We start from the raw sequence: 20769 nt of genomic DNA on the forward strand, positions 1-20769 counted from the left end.
AATGCTCGAAGCAGGACCTGCCCAGCATTCCCCAGAGAGAAAAAAACCACCAAGCACACAGCTCTCCTCCCTTCTCTCTTCAACACAGATACAGAGACCTGTCAGGTACATCCACTTGGGAAAATGATAATTATAGTCAGGCCCTGCCTGGTGAAGATATGCAGGTCACCTAAAAGCCTCTCCGTCAGGGTGAAATTTTAGTGGCATGGATTTCAGAGGAAATGTTTCCATTCAAAAAAAACATTCCTAAGAGAAGCAAGATGTTTCCACTGGTCTCCCAACAGCGATTCACTACTATTAAGTGGTATCTAGATATGAGTCACGACGGGGCAGGGACGTTTCCCAGGAAGAGCCAGAGAAGGGAACAGCCCTGGACAGAGCAGACCCACAGTCAGCCAGCTCTGCTTCAGCGGCTGGAGACCAGCAGCTGTTTGTTAGGCTGACCCCAGGCTTCTGCGAGAACCAAGACAGAAGAGGCTCCTGCAGGCGAGGCTTCCCGCTCATCAGTGGGTCTGAAAGGCATGTTGTTTCAGCTGATCTGGGCACAGAAAGGGAGGGGCCTGATTACGTCTGGGGGCCTGCATGTCACAGAGAATGACACCATGGTATGGGGCAGTCAGGCAGCACAAGGGGAACCTGTTATGATAACAGCTGGAGAAGAAATAAAATTCCTGTGGCCACTAAACAATCCAGAAGAAAAGATTCTCTACCTTCCTGGCATGCAATGAACCACAAAGTAAACCCTGAAGCAGAAGGCACCCCGAGAGAAGGAGACAACAATCGAACAGGAAACAGGACCCACGTCTTTCACAACGACCAGGGCTGGACCCAGCTGGCAGGGGCCCTCCTCTAAGGGCCTCAGGACTGGGAGGAGGTCCATTTGTTTGAGACGCTGCACACAGAGAAGGCACCGAAGTCCTGGGGTCCCTTCAGATGCTCTGTCCAGAGCTAGCAACTTCCGGTAGTGGCCACGGGAGGGGGCAGAACAGAATCGTGAAAGAACGCTAGACCCACAGGCACGGAGCTCTCTGTCCAGGTACTGGCTGTGCCCCGTGAGCCGCAAAACCTGAGCCAGCCGCCCTGCTGCCTGCGGAGGCCCCTGGGGGACGAGGAAGGGAGGGGGAACAGAGGGAGGCTTCACCCCTTCTGTCACCAACACCACAGAGCATCTCCAAGGTGACGCTCAAAGAGGCAAAAGCTGGCCACGCAGTCCTGGCATTTGGGACTAAATAACAGGATCCCAGCCACCCAGAAACTCCGGGCGATGGCAGGACATAAAAAGAAAACAACCCATTGTTTAAAAAACCCATCAATTCTATGGGTATTTGTTTTATGGTTTTATTACTCTTTGTACTTTGCTGTATTTTTTTTTTTTTAGTTTCTCAAGATAAACAAGCTATAACTAGGTCAGGTCAGTTCATTTCCTCCTGTATTTATGTATTTCCCACCTGCTTCAGAAAGGGCCCTGGGTGTTAAGCTGTCCTTCCAGCAAAGTGACAGATGGGGTGAAAGCCCCTCCCAGAAGATACACATCTAAGCTCTCACCGTCTGCCCTAACCTGTAAGAGTTAACACACCTGCAGGAGTTAACCAAACTATGCAGGGCCCTGGGCTCCAGGAGCCAGAGGGGAGAAAGCACTGTGTATGGGCTGGAGCACAGAGGGAGGGCGGTCCAGCGAGCCAAGAGCCAGACAGGAACAGGCAGAGGCAGCTGGGGGTGGGGAAACGTCAAGGCCCAGCCCGTGCTGGCAGCACCCGGGGTGGCGGGTAGGTTAAGGACAACAGTGACATAAACCAGAGGCCCCGACACTCCTCTCTCCCAGGAGAGCAGCCTGGCAGCAGGCTGAGCAAAGCTGGTGCAGGAGCCAGAGGGCAGCAGGACCAGCCCTTGCAGCTCCCAGAGGATGCAGTGATCAAATGTCAGTGACCTGGATAAGGAGGCTGAGGGGACACAAGGTTGGGTAGAGATACTTACACCTCTGAAAACAGACCGAGGTTCCAAAGGGACAGATAAACCAGAGAAACGGCTAGCAAAGCAGGGGTGAGTGGAACACAGAATAAAAGGCAGATTTCTACCCCGAGAGACAGCAAGGCCAGCTACTCCCAAACTTGGGAGAAATCCACTTTTGAGCGTCGACGGATTTCAGCTCTGGGGACACCCTCAGTGGCGCAGCAGGAAGCGACAGGAGAAACAGAGAAAAGGTTTAAGCAGGATTTAGCTCATTGTGTGAGAAGGGATGAGGGAGGCCTCCGTGAGCGAGGGTTACACCCAGAGTTCAGGTAACTATAAGAGGTGATTAGCCCCAGGGAAGCTAAAGACAGAACGAATCTAACCAGTTGCAGAGGATTATAGAATAATGACCCAGTGTTTAAAAGAAGGAAGGGAAAAAAAAGAGATTGTCCCATCTGGCCGTACTTCCTCGGAACAGGTGACACTAGTTTGGGGTCTTTATTTTCCCTTTATGTTTTTTCCTTTCTTTTTTTTTTTTTTTTTTTTCTTTTTGCGGTATGCGGGCCTCTCACTGCTGCGGCCTCTCCCGTTGCGGAGCACAGGCTCCGGACGCGCAGGCCCAGCGGCCACGGCTCACGGGCCCAGCCACTCCGCGGCATATGGGATCCTCCCAGACCGGGGCACGAACCCGTATCCCCTGCATCGGCAGGCGGACTCTCAACCACTGCGCCACCAGGGAGGCCCTCCCTTTATGTTTTGTTTAAATTTTTATTATGAAAATTTCCAAGTCTATTCAAAAGTATACAGGGTAGTATAAGAAGCCACCATGTACCCATAATAACCCCAGCTTCAGTTTCAATAATGATCAACATCTTGTCAGCACTGTTTCATTCTTAAACCACAATTTAAAAGCAAATCCCAAACGTCCTACCATTCAGGTGACACTACTGAGGCCCGTTTTAGCTCTACGATCCTACAGCTTTGAGAACTCAGTTAAGAGGAGTAAAACGGGCACAGATGCTGTAACCTGCCACTGACCAAAGGTTTAAACAAAGAAAGCCAACTCAAATATTGACTTGAAGTGGCCAACCCAGCATGATATTTAATTGTCATGCAAGAAAAAGGTACATATATACACACTGAGAATATTTAGGGAGCACCCACTCTACATCAAGCACTGCCTGAGGCACAGGAGTGAATTAATACAACAGAAAAAAATGAAATCCTTGTCCTAAAGATGTTTCTTTCTACATTGTCAAGTTTTGGCCAAAGGCAAAACATCTTCCAGGTTTAACCTGGCTCTCCTAAAGTCAGAGGCTAATTTGACACGAATCACAACCCAGTGTCACAAAGCAGTGTCTATCCCCCCTTAACTAACAAATTCCTTTATTTTATTTTATTTTTGCGGTATGCGGGCCTCTCCCATTGCGGAGCACAGGCTCCAGACGCACAGGCCCAGCGGCCATGGCTCACGGGCCCAGCCGCTCCGCGGCATGTGGGATCTTCCCGGACCGGGGCACGAACCCGTGTCTCCTGCATCGGCAGGCAGACTCTCAACCACTGCACCACCAGGGAAGCCCTCCTTTCTTTTAAAAATGGCATTTGGAGGGGTCTTGCCATACTGGTGGCAGAGAAGGAGTTAATTTTCTGACTCTCTAAACTTTTGATAATGCATCAAAAATCATAAGTAAATGTATCCCTGACATGTAGATGCACTTATTTATAAACTGTATACATGTGCAAATATTTTCTGAACATTATGAAACATACAATTATGAATTTAAAAAGAAAGCTAAAAAATAAATATCTACAGAAGTTCTAATACATCCACCTGCACCCTAATAGATGGTCTCCCCAACCCGGGGCACATGCACCCCATTTTGGAGACCAGCGCCCCACCTCCTCTCTGTCACCTGCCTGGCTAGAGTCTCTGTCAGTTCCCGACTACAGGCAGCGGTAAACACAACTGCTAACCGGAGCGCCTGCGAAAGCCCGCGGCGCCCAGGACGCAGGGTAACAGTGCCGGCCCAAGCTGCACACGGACCTTCCATCCAGGGGGAGACAAAAATACTCCGCATCCCTGTGATGGAAAGAAACGTGCCGGGAGGGCAGCACAGCACAGGTCACGGGCACCCAGGCTAGTGCCGAGGCCAAGCGGACTGGGGCGCTGCTCTGGAGGAAGGAGACTCTAGGCAAGGGCCCCGGGCAGGCTAAGGGCCTGGCTCATCGGAGGCGGTCTGTCCCGGGACCTCAGCTAGAGTCCCTGAGTGCCCTCCAGAGAGGCCCTGGAGTCTGACGTGCTGCTCTCTGACTCATGCCAGGAGGGGAAACACAGCCCGGCACCACCTCCGGCATCTAGCCTGCTCGGGCTGCTGGGCATACCCTCTGCATTGCGGGGCCCTCCCCGGTGAGCTGGTTGGTTGGACAGTGTGACAGCAAGGTCCCTGCCAGCTGCTCAGTCTGGGGCGCCTCCGGAGATTTTCAACGAACTTGATCTCAGCTACAAGATCTAAGCCTTGCACAGGATCATAACATACAAACCTGGAACGATGAAATGTACATTCTTGTCAGTGACACCGTCTATGAGACATCTGTCCATCTGAATGTCTCCTGGTCTCAATCAATCATCAGATAACACTAAGGACTTACTAGCAGCGAGGCCCTGTGTTAAACGCTGCTGAAAACACAGAAACGACAGTGACTAGGTCTCCTAAGTGCACAGAGCTCAGTGTGTGGCTGGGGGACCTAGTGGGGAAGTGAGCTATGCGTGTACGAAGAGGCAAAGGAAGGGCCGGGGCGGGGGGTGCACTCAAAATGCAGGGTAACCAGTACAGCCAGGCACCAAGCAACTGGAAAAGAAGGAGGCCAACCACCAGAACAGGGTTCAGGAGAGCCTCCCCGGCCAGGCACTAACCCTTCAGTTTCTGAATTAGGGGTGAGGGCTCTTGGGGTAGCAGCTGTCTTCTAACCGGAATGGGAGTGTTTCATCATTTTAACCACCAGTTGCTGTCAGCCGAGGGTTTCAGTGAGTGACGTGGAGTCTGAGGACAGCGACGGTCCCTCTGGGGAAAGTGCCTCTGAAGAGCGGAGCGATGAGCTACGAGGGTGGGATGAGGAACGTCACTGCAGACGGGGGACGGTGGGCACACAGGCCTGGGGGGCTCGTCCAGGGCACGGGACAGCGAGTCGGGTGGAAGACAGAGTCGGGGTGCAGAGGCCTTGGTTCAACCCTGTGCCACCAGAGTGTCTTTCCAAAAGTCCCAGCTCATGGTGGTTTGGGAGACTCATGGGAAACAGCAGGTTGGACCCAGACCCCAGAAGCCCCCGAGAGCCAAGCTACGTGAAGACTTGGGGCCTTCCAGAGGGACCCTGGAAGGCTTCTGGGCGGAGGAGGGATTCGATCCGAACTCTGTGTTACGAAGAGTCATCGTCCTCCCCCTCTTTTTTTAACTAAGGACTTTTGCTGTCTAAACTGGAGGTGCCAGACTCTGGATTAGGGCAGTGACATGGACAATGAAAGGAAGAAATGCGTGTGTGCTGGGCAGCATGGTACAGAATAAGCAGAGCCTGCTGACTGGCAGGATCTTGGGGCACGAGTCAAGGATGACACCGAGGTCCAGCTGTTCCCCGAACAGGCATAGGGCCCGGGAATAAACGCCATTGTGTGTCACGGCCCGAGGGGAACACAGTTTGTGTAACCTTGGTAAGTCACCTCCTCTCCTGCACCAGGTACTGAATCGGGCGATGAGTGAGTTAGGCTCAGGGACCCGGGGAACCTGGGGTGCGCTGGAGTGTCTCAGAGGTGAGGAAGCAACCGCATCTCGAGTCTCTGTGATCTGGGATTCCCACCCCTCCCTCCTTAAACCATGGCAGCCCTGCTTTTATTTATTTCATATATTGGGGTTCTGCCTAAAACTGTCCTGGGGAAAGGAGGCCATAACCACTGGACTACACCTCTGTGCCTGCAAACCCTGCAAATCCACGATTCTATTCTCTTGTCTATTAAAAGTTTCTAGCACAATCTAGAACAAGACTAACTTCCAGGGCAGGCAAAGCCTTTTACTCTTTACTTTTCTAGAAAGTCACACCTGTGTAGCAAGTGATCTTATCACTCGCCGTCGCTGAATGGGGCTGAATCAAGATTTGTTGTCGTTTCAGCCCGCTGGTAGTAAAGACAGCGTGTGAATGAGACAGGGGATGACCAAGGAGTAATGATACGGAAGAAGAATCAGCTCTGTCCTCAGTCTTGCTGGATAACCTAGAACTTTCCAGGCCCCCCTAGACTAAGAACCCTTCAAGTTCAAGAAGCAGAGCCAAGCCATTAGGCGCTCTGGCCCTGGAGCCAAACTGCCTAGGTTCAAACCCTGGTTTGAGAGACTTAATCCCTGCACCTGTTCCTTTACCTTTCGTAAAATATGGATAAAAGTAGGACCTACCTACAGGGTAGCTGGGAGGATTAACTGCGTTAACAGATCTGAAGCACCAAGAACAGTGCCTGGCGCTATTAGCTGTCACTACCCCCTATCCTGTCCACTCAGCTGACACTGCCTTGCTCTGCAGTTGACAGCCGAGCCTGGAGGGAGAAACGAGCTCCTGTAGGAACCTTCTCTTTACTCTGGTTAATAAAAGAATAAATGGTACTCAGGGTATTTTGACCTTACGTATATGGACATTTTCCCCACAACAAACCTGTGGGAAAAGTGCCAACTTCTATAGCGGCCAAATAAGTGTGCAAATGGACAGATAATACATTTATCAGAAGTCCCTCTAGAATGAGGAAATGGTGCAAAAGGCAGCCCACATTTCCTCCTGTGATGCCCTGACTTCTTTTCACTTATCGTTCCAAAGCACGAAATCCTTCTTTGAACAGCTTTTGACTAGAACACATGAACCCAAAAGTCCATTAAAACCATACACTAATAAAAATAATTTCCAGGGCCTCCCTGGTGGCGCAAGTGGTTGAGAGTCCGCCTGCCGATGCAGGGGATACGGGTTCGTGCCCCGGTCTGGGAGGATCCCATATGCCGCGGAGCGGCTGGGCCCGTGAGCCGTGGCCGCTGAGCCTGCGCGTCCGGAGCCTGCGCGTCCGGAGCCTGTGCTCCGCGGCGGGGGAGGCCACAGCAGTGAGAGGCCCGCATACCGCAAAAAAAAAAATTTCCAAATCATTGTCAATTTCAACAATTTTAAAGCAGAACATGCCCAAACTTAAAAAAATATATATTGAAATATATAAGAAGCTTGGTGAACTGTTCTGAAATAGAGTTGTTCCTAAATATCCAACAATAGGGGAAAGGTAAATAAATTATGGCATATCCCATAAACCATATAAGGCAGTCACCTTCAAAACTCATTTTTTTCAACAGTATGTAACATGAAAAAAATTGTTCACGATATAACTTAGGTGATTAAAATTTATCAAAAATTTTATCTTTGATTAAAAATATACACTTAAGCTTAAAAAAAAATCTGGAAAAACACAAAAAGGAAATACATGAAAATGTTACTAATATTCAATCTCTTGAAGAGAGGTTTTTGTTTTTTGGGGTTTTTTTTTGGCCATACCATGTAGCTTGCAGGATCTCAGTTCCCCGACCACTGACTGAACCCGGGCCACAACAGTGAAAGCCCAGAATCCTAACCAGTAGGCCACCAGGGAACTCCCAGATTTATTTTTTATAGTCCACAAATTTTCTATAACGAGCATAGATTTCTATTACAACATTAAATGTATATATTATAAAAATGTCTTATTGTATACTGTATTTATATAAATATATAATTTTATTTATACATACAGATTTTCTGAGGCAAATGGTTTTGACTTAGATATTAGCTTTCAAATTTTATTTAAAACTTGAAAACTACATGGAGCCACCAGTCCTGAGATCTTAGATTCTAGAGACAAGATGCTGGTCTCCAGACTAATGTATTCTTCTGCAGCAGGGAAACAGAGTCCTCACCCCTAGCTAAGTTTCTGGCTGAAGAAAGTGCCATCCCTCCAAGCCGGCCAAATTTCAGGGAAGGCTCTGTCATATTTCTCCCTTCCCTCTTGATTCCACAAAAGTTATGACTAATAACTGTGTCGCCTCCAACACAGTCAAGAAATTCTAAATGTTAGGATGTGAGAAAGCAGAAAAATGAACCAAACTCAAATTATGTGACCCTTTTCTCTTGTCACTGTGGTACAAATTAGGTAACACCTCGAGCTTACACAAACTAGGATTTCTTAAGAGCTGGCATTCAGCATTTTAGATGAGGAACGGGCGAGGAAATGGCATGGAGCTGCGGACACAAGCACTGGTAAGTCTGCCTCTACCTTCTAGCTCATCACGTACAGCTATGACTTCAGGGCTTGTGCTTGTTTGAAAGCTCTCCAAAGCTCCTTTAAGTACTAGAATGTTGAAACTCAAACTCATCCCCTGGCACGTTCTCTGTTCCCTGAGACTTGGCCTCCAGGCAGGAGTGTCAAAGCAAAGTGACTCTAATGTGTTTGTCTGGACATCAAGTTGGACCGATAACCTTCAATAAAAACTCTGGCATCTTTGATCTCCCTCCTGACTGGCCACAGCCTATCACAGAGCAGAGCTTGAAGAGGACTTAGGATAACTACAGATCTGAGCTGCCTTAGAGGAGGTTCTTTTGTATTTTCTAGGACAGGAGTCTAACGCATTGCATCATCCAAACAATACTGTTCACAAAACGTGATTAATTCTGTCAACACTGACAGAATTTGGTTATAACAGATAGTAAATGCCAAAGAATAATGGACATAGGTGGCAAATTTGCACAATAAATTCAGCAACCGACCTTAAAAAATTATCTATTCCCCCAAGATTACTGAGTATCACATCTAGAAATTACTACTATTCCTACAGTCTCCCTCTTTCCAGAAAAGTGAAACTTGAAGGGAGAGAGGAGAAATCCCCAGCTGTAATGACAAAACATGATCTTTCCCCAGCCCCTCCTCCAAACTTCCACAAGACAGCTACATCAAAAACCAAAGATGTAGCCAGCCCTGGATATCAAGCAGGACACTGTGGCATGCGGTACACTGTCAGCTATTCCAAAGCTCAACCAAAAGCAGAGACAGTTATGAACACTTGACCTTTGTGATATAAACAGACACCTGTCTCTACCTGCCTTTGTCACAAGTATCTATCTCTTAAATACCCCAAATTTAAAAGCCCAGAGATTCTTTTTAGTCAGGCTGCTCACAACGATAATAAAAATACTGCCAAACTATGCATAACAGAGATGGGAAGGAAATAGGTCAACATGCTTATAAGTGTGAGAGAAGGGTGACTTAATAAAAGTCTTTTCATTTTACAGCAAATGCAGAAAACAGAAATCTGTAACACATGGTCTATGATGCATCTATCTTATTTTAAGTGAGGGAGGGAGGTATGAAGTGTGCTGCTCTTCAGGGTTTGCTTTTTCTAGTCACAGAATTTTAGCTGTGAAAGACTTTGGTCTAATGCAGTCTTTTCCAAATGAGGAGTCAAGTTTCATACTGGGAAGGGATTCTCCCAGTTGAGTCAGAATAAGAAAAAAAGTCTCCCAGGACTGGCTCTACCCTGATGGCAAGCGAAGTTTCCTTCTCAAGCCCCACCTTCTCAAGCCCACCCAACCAGACTGTCAACTCAGACCTTAAGTTTTAAGCCAATCTAACCTGCCACCTCCATCTGAAAATGCTGAATCAAACCAGAGGTTTTGACTGGCTTTTTGTTTGTAAGTGTGAAGCAAATAATTGTTTACACTGAGACAATCACAGGTGAAATCTGTGTCAGAAACCGTGAAATTTAACCAGTTTCTCTTATGCTAAGCAAAGGTCAAAAATAAAAGTAAGGATATTAACAGTTAGGCACTCTGTATATTCCTGCACCAACAAGAAGCTTAAAAGTCTGAACTTTCAAAGGCAAGGGCACTTTTATAATGGTCTTAGTTAAGCTCCATAACCTTGAAAGTGAGTGGGGTGGGGAAGGAGTCTGCAATTCTAACGTACACACTGATTAGCAGGAGCATCTATCTCTCGGTTCTCGTGCACGTGTTCATTCAAGTCACCGTCTAGGCTACAAAGTAATAGATAACATGATTTTTGCTTCCTAATTTCAAAACATGCCAGGCTCTTTAAATGACTCCATCACGGCCAAGTGCAGCGGATACGGGCACTCCTCTGCAGGAACCGCGAGAATTTCCACATGGTGGCAACCGGCTTTTGATGCTGCCTTTGACCCTCCCGCGGGCGCTGCGCGCAGGGGCCACCGTCACGCCGAGGCTGGGAGACTGCCTGCTCCGATGCTTCCACGCGCGGTCCGAGCGCGCCTGAAACCCCGCCACGGGGGCAGGAGGGAGGCCGCGGCCCAGAGAGCACCGTCACGGCCCCGCGGGATCATCGCCTGGTATCTGCAGCTCCGGGTCCGGCTTCCCGCTGGGCCAGTCCCCGCCGCCACACAAACAAGGACCCGGTCCGGCGGCGCGCGTCACACGCACCACGCCGTGCACCAGCCCCAAGCCCGCGCCGCCCGCGGGGAGCTGCGGGCCGGCCTCCCCGGCTCCGGCACAGGAAGCGGCGGCGGCTAGGGCGGCCCGGAGGCCTCCGCTGCGGCGGGAACCCGAGGAGCCGCGGGGCAGAGGCCGGAAAAGCGGAACGTCCCTGCGAGCCGAGGCCCTGTTCGCGTGCCTCCGCTGCGGCCGCAACCTCCTGGGCTCGGGCCGGCAGGGGAGCCTCAGCCCCGTGCCCCGCCGAGACGCCGGCGCCGCAGCGGGCACGGATGCGGCTCCCCGCGGCAGGAGCACTCACCTCCTCCACAGGCTCGGCCGTGCACCCCCGGCTGTCACCGCAGCCCACTGCTGACCCCAAGCCGACTCCGGATCTTATTTAAGGGGGCCGCCGCCGCTGCGTGCGCTGGCTACGCCCCAGGCCCCGCCGCCTTGGAACCAGGCTGCGGCGGGTGCTCGTGCCGCGCCCGCCCCGCCCTCAGGCCCCGCCCCGCCCCGCCCACCGCGCGCTCGCCTTCCCGTCTGGTCGCGCGTATGCCGAGAGGGCACGGAGTGTCCCGGGGCACACGTATGTCTAGTCGTCCGAACTGCCGTGGATTTCATAATGAGTCGGAGGAAGGGCAAGGGGTAAACTGTGGTGGCTCAGCCCGGAAGGCTGCGGTGCTGCGGCGGCCGGGAAACGCCCTTTTGCGTCTTCCACCCGCAACCGCGTGCCCCGCTGACTCCTTGGCGGGCGGGGGCTTTTGCAGGGAGGGGCCCTGGGGGCCCGAGGCCTTTCCTTTCCTATTTTCTTGGGCAGCGACGTGCGTAACCTGGTTTCACTACGGGCCCCACATAGAGTTTCGCCACACTCCCTGGCTGGGAAGGCTCTGGTCTGGATTTCTGCAGAGCCCTGGATATGAAGCAACCCGGACAGATGAGCCCAGGTACAGGTGGAGCAGAGCGCATGCTCGACATCGCTCAAGGGCAGTGTTCACCTGACAGTTCTTGTGGCCTGTCCACTGCTCAGTCCTGGCTGTGCTATTTTGAGGACTTCTGTCTGCGAGCATGCGATGCCGATTTGGGGCTTTCAGAAGCCAACGCAGTTTTTTTCAGGCTCGTAGCCAAATGTTATTTTTCCTCTCAGCACCTGTGGCCTGCCAGCATCCTTAACCTCTAATACCGGTGGTCCCAGTTACAGTGGCGCTTGTGCCCCGCGGTGCGTGGAGGGCTCTTACCTAGTACTGCTTGGAATTGGAGGCAGGAGAAGAATTATTGTTATAATAAACACCTCTAATAATGACAGATAACTTTTACTGAAACATTTCACACACATTTTATTGAATCTTCATCATAACCCTATGAGGTGGGTGCCGTCATTATTCCCTTTTCGCAGATGCAGAAACTGAGGCCCAGAGAGGTTGAATGCTAGTGAAGGCAAAAGTCACTGGGAACTCAGGCAGTCGGCCTCCAGGGCACGTCCATAATAGGCCGTGCAAGTGTACTTGTACACTGTACAGTACAGTACAAATGTACTTGTACTTACATTCTGGTGAACTTGTGCTCACGGAGACCTCAAATCAGACTGCAGCTGACTCCATGATAATCTCCTAAGGACTTCCCCCTGGGCTTCTCTCACTGCTCCAGAAGCTGATGGTGAGGCAGCCCACACCCCGGCGGCCTCTGTAACAGCTCACTTCTCCTAGGCCCCCTTCTCCACCTAGATCTGCTAGATCTTGACTCTCCACTTAAAAGAAAAAAATGGCGCTTCCCTGGTGGCGCAGTGGTTGAGAGTCCGCCTGCCGATGCAGGGGACACGGGTTCGTGCCCCGGTCCGGGACGATCCCACATGCCGCGGAGCAGCATGGCCGCTGGGCCTGCGCGTCCAGAGCCTGTGCTCCGCAACGGGGGAGGCCACAACAGTGAGAGGCCCACGTACTGCAAAAAAAAAAAAAAAAAAAAAAATGGACTCCACTTTCGTTTGTATGGGTTTCCACCTGGATTTAGATCTCTGCCTGTGTCTCCTTCTCCCCAGCGTGATTTCATCATTTCAGCCCCTCCTTTGCCCCGTGACTTCTCCTGCCGGTCCTTCAGCCCCGGTGCCTCCTCAGATGCTTCCCAAGGTCTGTGGTGCATTAGTGTGCTGGGGCAACCATAACTAAGTGCCACAAACTGGGTGGCTTAAGCAACAGAAAAGTATCGTCTTACAGTTCTGGAGGCTAGATGTTCAAAATCAAGGTGAGAGCAGAGTTGGTTCCCTCTGAAGGCTGTGTGGGGAGACTCTCTTCCAGGCCTCTCTCTAGAGCCGTCCTCTCCCTATGTCTCCTTGTGTGGCTTTCCCTCCATATGTGCCTGTGTCCAGATTTCTCCTTATAAGGACACCAGTCCAACTGGATTAGGGTCCACAATAATGACCTCACTTTAACATGATTACCTCTGTAAAGACTCTATCTCCAGAAAAGGTCACATTCTGAGGTCCTAGGGATTAGTACTTCAACATATAAATGTGGGGGGGGGCCCTCAATTCCACCCATAACATGTCACAGTTGTCAATGGCTGCCTCCTCTTATCCCTTCCCTCTCCAGGGACACTTTTCTCCTAATGAACATGCCTGTCCCTGGGTTCTAGCCCTTAATTCAGGCTCTAGACCGGGACCGGCACACAACTGGGGATTGCATCTCGATTCCTAGCCCACTGGCAGAAGCTACTGTGTGACGCTGGGAAGCAACTTCACTCCCCAGAAGTTCAGGTTTCCCCTCGGGAATTAAGGGGGCTAGATGAAATCATTTCTCAGGTCCTTTTCGGCACTAACACTTCTTTTTAACATCTTTATTGGAGTATAATTGCTTTACAATGTTGTATTAGTTTCTGCTGTATGACAAAGTGAATCAGCTATACATATACATATATCCCCATATCCCCTCCCTCTTGGGTCTCCCTCCCGCCCTCCCTATCCCACCCTTCTAGGTGGTCACAAAGACTTTTTAAAAAAACCTTTGCTCCGTAATCATTTCAAAAACTTTCACAGTTTATGGGGTTATCCTGTGACCATCAGATACAGACTTGATGGGTGGCAGTATTGCACAGAAGTTGAGGACACAGGCTTTGGGGTTGGGCCAACTTGCATAAAGCCCCATCCCATCCTCTGTAAAATGAGATTAAGAGTACGTACCTTAGAAGGGTGTCACAAGGATTGCCATCCTCTGGCCTCAGTCTTCTCATTAAATGAAAGTTCCAGACTCCACAGGTGGGGGTTCCATTCTGTGACTCGCGTAGAAGTAGGAATCCAGTCTCAAACCTCTTTATTTCTTCCAAACGCCTCTCTACCTGAGCGACCAAGAGCCAACTGGATGTTTCAGTGCAACGAATTTCCTATCAGAAGCTTGAGTCTTCTTAGTTGTTCTCCCCCCCATTACATTTTGGCTTGATTAGAATTTTGTGGCTAATTCCAGCTAGATCTAAATCTACATCAATCTTCTAGAGAAGCTAAAGTGAGTCAAAGTCCTCCTTTGGAGACAAGCTGAGGGGCAGGTTGACAATGGCCTTGTCTCCAAAGCCCTCACTTGCAGTTGCCCCTTGCGAAGTTGTGATGATTATTAATCGTCTACATCTGTTGCTTTTGAGCACAGTCCTCTGAACTAAGCCACATCAGTTAATAATGGCTGGATTGTAAAGTAACTATATTCCAATAAAAAAATTTTTTTAATGTATGAACAATTTTAAAAAAATGGCTGGGACTTCCCTGATGGTCCAGTGGGTAAGACTATGCGCTTCCAATGCAGGGGGCCCAGGTTTGATCCCTGGTCGGGGAACTACATCTCGCATGCATGCCACAACTAAGAGTCTGCATGCCACAACTAATAGACCCCGCATGCCGCAACGAAGATCCTGCGTGATGCAACTAAGACCAGGCACAGCTAAAATAAATAAATTAATTAAGTAATAATGGCCAATGTGTTTTTGCTTCCAGACCTTGGGAGGTGGATGGTTAAAGAAAGGGTTGGCATCAGTGGACATTTACGTTAGACATATAACCGTCTCCCCCATGAAACTGTGAGTGTCTGGAGAGCAGGCACCATATCCTATTAATCTTCATAAACCACCACCACCCCACACGCCTATGCAAGTCCTAGCATACTATTTACACACAGTACGTACTCAGTTGTTGAACTGGACATACTTTTCTAACTATTCACACATGGTCAAACAAGCGTGGATCCAGGTTTTGTGGAACTGGAAGTTTATGTAATTTAGAGGGCCTCCTTAAGAAAATTACAAAGTTGAACACAAAAGAGAATGCTTCTATAGATTGAAACAAGAAACAACAATAAATTACAAATTTTAAAACTTTATAACACAATACACTTCACAAAAACTAGGAGAAATCTAAACATTTTATTAATTTTTTCCACCCTCTACAATAAGTTTTTACCCCTACCATTTTGGCTGCATACTCATTAATTGCTTCTTTATATGAGATTTTTAAAAAGTTTATTTATTTATTTAAAATAATCTCTATTTTAAAAAACACCCATTTATTTGTTTGTTTGTTTGTTTGTTTGTTTGTTTTTGGCTCCATTTGGTCTTCATTGCTGTGCATGGGCTTTCTCTAGTTGCGGTCAGCAGGGGCTACTCTTCGTTGTGGTGCGCGGGCTTCTCACTGCGGTGGCTTCTCTTATTGCAGAGCACGGGCTCTAGGCACACGGACTTCAGTAGTTGTGGCACATGGGCTCAGTAGTTGTGGCTCGCGGGCTCTAGAGCGCAGGCTCAATAGTTGTGGCACATGGGCTTAGTTGCTCCGTGGCGTGTGGGATCTTCCAGGCCCAGGGCTCAAACCTGTGTCCCCTGCATTGGTAGGCGGATTCTTAACCACTGTGCCACCAGGGAGGTCCTAAAATTTATTTTTGAGAACAGTTTTAGATTTATAGAAAAATTGCAGAATTTCCATAAACCCCACACCCAATTTCTGCTATTATTAATATCTAACATTAGTATGGTACATTGGTTTTTAGTTTTTGCTTTTTTTAAAAAAATTTTTTATTCTTGAATTTTATTTTTTATTTTTTTATGCAGCAGGTTCTTATTAGTTATCTATTTCATACATATTAGTGTATATATGTCCATCCCAATCTCCCAATTCATCCCACCCCACCCCCCACTCTCCTCCTTGGTGTCCATACATTTGTTCTCTACATCACTGTCTCTGTTTCTGCCTTGCAGATCGGTTCATCTGTACCATTTTTCTAGATTCCACATATATGTGTTAATATACGATATTTGTTTTTCTCCTTCTGACTTACTTTACTCTGTATGACAGTCTCTAGGTCCATCCACGTCTCTACAAATCACCCAATTTCGTTCCTTTTTATGGCTGAGTAATACTCCATTGTATATATGTACCACATCTTCTTTATCCATTCATCTGTCGATGGGCATTTAGGTTGCTTCCATGACCTGGCTATTGTAAATACTGCTGCAATGAACATTGGGGTGCATGTGTATTTTTTTTTTAATTTAATTTAATTTATTTTTTATACAGCAGGTTCTTATTAGTTATCTCTTTTTTTTACTGTTTTTATTTTTCTTCATTTAAAAAAATATTTATTTTTTGAATTTTAGAATTTTATCTTTTTATACAGCAGGTTCTTATTAGTTATCCATTTTATACATATTAGTGTATATATGTCAATCCCAATCTCCCAATTCATCACACACACACCCCCCGCCACTTTCCCCCCTTGGTGTTCATATGTTTGTTCTCTACGTGGGTCTCTGTTTCTGCCCTGCAAACTGGTTCATCTGTACCATTTTTCTAGATTCCACATATATGCGTTAATATACGATATTTGTTATTCTCTTTCTGACTTACTTCACTCTGTATGACAGTCTCTAGATCCATCCACGTCTCTACAAATCACCCAATTTCGTTCCTTTTTATGGCTGAGTAATACTCCATTGTATATATGTACCACATCTTCTTTATCCATTCCTCTGTCCATGGGCATTTAGGTTGCTTCCATGACCTGGCTATTGTAAATAGTGCTGCAATGAACATTGGGATGAATGTTTCTTTTTGAATTATGGTTTTCTCTGGGTATATGCCCAGTAGTGGGATTGCTGGGTCATATGGTAATTCTATTTTAGTTTTATAAGGAACCTCCATGCTGTTCTCCATAGTGGCTGTATCAATTTACATTCCCACCAACAGTGCAAAAAGGTTCCCTTTTCTCCACACCCGCTCCAGCATTTGTTGTTTGTAGATTTTCTGATGATGCCCATTCTAACCAGCATGAGGTGATACCTCATTGTAGTTTTGATTTGCATTTCTCTAATAATTAGTGATGTTGAGCAGCTTTTCATGTGCTTCTTGGCCATCTGCATGTCTTTGGAGAAACGTCTATTTAGGTCTTCTGCCCATTTTTTTTTTTTTTTTTTTTTCGGTATGTGGGCCTCTCACTGTTGTGGCCTCCCCCGTTGCGGAGCACAGGCTCCGGACGCGCAGGCTCCGGACGCGCAGGCTCAGCGGCCATGGCTCACGGGCCCAGCCGCTCCGCGGCATATGGGATCCTCCCAGACCGGGGCACGAACCCGTATCCCCTGCATCGGCAGGCGGACTCTCAACCACTTGCGCCACCAGGGAGGCCCTTCTGCCCATTTTTTGATTGGGCTTTTTGTTTTTTTAATATTGAGCTGTGTGAGCTGTTTACATATTTTGGAGATTAATCCTTTGGCTGTTGATTCGTTTGCAAATATTTTCACCTATTCTAAGGGTTGTCATTTCGAGTTATTTATAGTTTTATAGATTTTATAGTTTTATTTATAGTTTTATAGATTTTTTTTTTTTTTTTTTTTTGGCTGCATTGGGTCTTCGTTGCTGCGCATGGGCTTTCTCTAGTTGCAGCAAGTGGGGGCTACTCTTCATTGTGGTGCGCAGGCTTCTCACTGCAGTGGCCTCTCCTGTTGCAGAGCACGGGCTCCAGGCACATGGGCTTCAGTAGTTGTGGCATGTGGGCTCAGTAGCTATGGCTCGTGGGCTCTAGAGCACAGGCTCAGTAGTTGTGGCACATGGGCTTAGTTGCTCCACGGCATGCGGGATCCTCCCAGACCAGGGCTCGAACGCGTTGTCCCCTGCACTGGCAGGCCGACTCTTAACCACTGCACCACCAGGGAAGTCCCTGTTGGAAGATTTTTAATCACAGTTTCAATTTCATCACTTGTGAGTGGTCTGTTCATATTTTCTGTTTCTTTCTGCTTCAATCTTGGAAGGTTTTACCTTTCTAAGAATTTGTCCGTTTCTTCCAGGTTGTCAATTTTATTGCATAGTGTTGCTTGTAGTAGTCTCTTATGATGCTTTGTATTTCTGTGGTGTCTGTTGTAACTTCTCCTTTTTCATTTCTAAATTTATTGATTTGAGTCCTCTCCCTCTCTTCTTGATGAGTCTGGCTAAAGCTTTATCAATTTTGTTTATCTTCTCAAAGAACCAGCTTTTAGTTTTATTGATCTTTGCCATTGTTTTCTTTGTTTCTATTTCATTTATTTCTGCTCTGATATTTATGATTTCTTTCCTTCTACTAACCTTGGGTTTTGTTTGTTCTTCTTTCTCTAGTTCCTTTAGGTGTAAGGTTAGATAGTTTATTTGAGGTTTTTCTTGTTTCTTGAGGTAGGATTGTATTGCTATAAACTTCCCTCTTAGAACTGCTTTTGCTGCATCCCATAGGTTTTGGATGGTTGTGTTTTCATTGTCATTTATCTCTAGGTAGTTTTTGATTTCCTCTTTGATTTCTTCAGTGATCTCTTGGTTATTTAGTAATGTATTGTTTAGCCTCCATGTGTATGTGTTTTTTACATTTTTTCCCCTGTAATTTATTTCTCATCTCATAGTGTTGTGGTTGGAAAAGATGCTTGAAATGATTTCAATTTTCTTAAATTTACCAAGGCTTGATTTGTGCCCCAAGACATGATCTATCCTGGAGAATGTTCCACGTGCACTTGGGAAGAAAATGTAATCTGCTGTTTTCAGATGGAATGTCCTATAAATATCTATTAAATCTACCTGGTCTATAGTGTCATTTAAAGCTTTTGTTTCCTTATTAATTTTCTGTATGGATGATCTGTCCATTGGTGTAAGTGAGGTGTTAAAATCCCCCACTATTATTGTGATACTGTCGATTTCCTCTTTTATAGCTGTTAGCATTTGCCTTACGTGTTGAGGTGCTCCTATGTTGGGTGCATATATATTTATAATTGTTATATCTTCTTTCTGGATTGATCCCTTGATCATTATGTAGTGTCCTTCCTTGTCTCTTGTAACACCCTTTATTTTAAAGTCTATTCTATCTGATACGAGTATTGCTACTCCAGCTTTATTATGATTTCCATTTGCATGGAATATCTTTTTGCATCCCCTCACTTTCAGTCTGTATGTGTCCATAGGTCTGAAGTGGGTCTCTTGTAGACAGCATATATACGGGTCTTGTTTTTGTATCCATTCAGCGAGCCTGTGTCTTTTGGTTGGAGCATTTAATCCATTGACATTTAAGGTAATTATTGATATGTGTGTTCTGAATTACCATTTTCTGAATTGTTTTGGGTTTGTTTTTGTAGGTCCTTTTCTTCTCTTGTGTTTCCCACTTAGAGAAGTTCCTTTAGCATTTGTTGTAGAGTTGGTTTGGTGGTGCTGAATTCTCTTAGCTTTTGCTTGTCTGTAAAGCTTTTGATATCTCCGTCAAATCTGAATGAGACCTTTGCTGGGTAATCTTGGTTATATCATCACTTTAAATATATTGTGCCCCTCCCTCTCAGCTTGTAGAGTTTCTGCTGAGAAATCAGCTGTTAACCTTATGGGAATTCTCTTGTATGTTGTCATTTTTCCCTTGTTGCTTTTAATAATTTTTCTTGGTCTTTAATTTTTGTCAGTTTGATTACTATGTGTCTTGGCGTGTTTCTCCTTGGGTTTACCCTGCCTGGGACCCTCTGCACTTCCTGGACTTGGGTGGCTATTTCCTTTCCCATGTTAGGGAATTTTTTGACCATAATCTCTTCAAATATTTTCTCCGGTTCTTTCTCTTTTTCTTCTCCTTCTGGGACCCTATAATGCGAATGTTAGTGAATTTAATGTTGTCTCAGAGGTCTCTTCGGCTGTCTTCATTTCTTTTCATTCTCTTTTCTTTATTCTGTTCCTTGGCAGTGATTTCCACCATTCTGTCTTTTGGGTCACTTATCCATTCTTCTGCCTCAGTTATTCTGCTTTTGATTCCTTCTAGTGTATTTTTCATTTCAGTTATTGTATTGTTCATCTCTGTTTGTTTGTTCTTTAATTCTTCTACGTCTTGTTAAACATTTCTTGCATCTTCTCGATCTTTGCCTCCATTCTTTTTCCGAGGTCCTGGATCATCTTCACTATCATTGTGAATTCTTTTTCTGGAAGGTTGCCTATCTCCACTTCATTTAGTTGTTTTTCTGGGGTTTTATCTTGTTCCTTCATCTGGTACACAGCCCTCTGCCTTTTCATTTTGTCTCTCTTTCTGTGAATGTGGTTTTTGTCCACAGGCTGCAGGATTGTTGTTCTTGCTTCTGCTGTCTGCCCTCTGCAAGCTTCCTGGTGGGCGGGACTGGTGGTGGGTAGAGCTGGGTGTTGCTCTGGTGGGCAGAGCTCAGTAAAACTTTAATCCACTTGTCTGCTGATGGGTGGGGCTGGGTTCCCTCCCTGTTGGTTGTTTGGCCTGAGGCGACCCAACACTGGAGCCTACCCGGCTCTCTGGTGGGGCCAATGGCAGACTCTGGGAGGGCTCACGCCAAGGAGTTCTTCCCAGAATTTCTGCTGCCAGTGTCCTTATCCCCACGGTGAGCCACAGCCACCCCCCGCCTCTGCAGGAGACCCTCCAACACTAGCAGGTAGGTTTGGTTCAGTCTCCTATGTGGTCACTGCTCCTTTCCCCTGGGTCCGGATGCACACACTACTTTGTGTGTGCCCTCCAAGAGTAGAGTCTCTGTTTCCCCCAGCCCTGTCAAAGTCCCGCAATCAAATCCCACTAGCCTTCAAAGTCTGATTCTCTGGGAATTCCTCCTCCCATTGCCGGACCCACATGTTGGGAAGCCTGACGTGGGGCTCAAAGCCTTCACTCCAGGGGGTGGACTTCTGTGGTATAACTGTTCTCCAGTTTGTGAGTGACCCACCCAGCGGTTATGGGATTTGATTTTATTGTGATTGTGCCCCTCCTACCCTCTCATTGGGGCTTCTCGTTTGTCTTTGGATGTGGGGTATCTTTTTTGGTGAGTTCCAGTGTCTTCCTGTTGATGATTGTTCAGCAGTTAGTTGTGATTCTGGCACTCTCACAAGAG

The 20769-nt window shown here is 47.2% G+C and overlaps 1 protein-coding gene across 1 annotated transcript in view; it reads right to left on the bottom strand.

Moving 5' to 3' along the window:
- Positions 1-10910, bottom strand: part of ACSL1 (acyl-CoA synthetase long chain family member 1) — a 66468-nt gene extending 55558 nt beyond the window's left edge. The window contains exon 1 of the mRNA XM_060085675.1: positions 10751-10910. The gene's annotated coding sequence lies outside the window, so the exon portion shown is untranslated. The remainder of the gene's footprint in view (positions 1-10750) is intronic.
- Positions 10911-20769: the final 9859 nt, after the last annotated feature.

This window comes from Mesoplodon densirostris, chromosome 20 (genome assembly GCF_025265405.1).
Source record: "Mesoplodon densirostris isolate mMesDen1 chromosome 20, mMesDen1 primary haplotype, whole genome shotgun sequence".
NCBI lineage: Eukaryota > Metazoa > Chordata > Mammalia > Artiodactyla > Ziphiidae > Mesoplodon > Mesoplodon densirostris.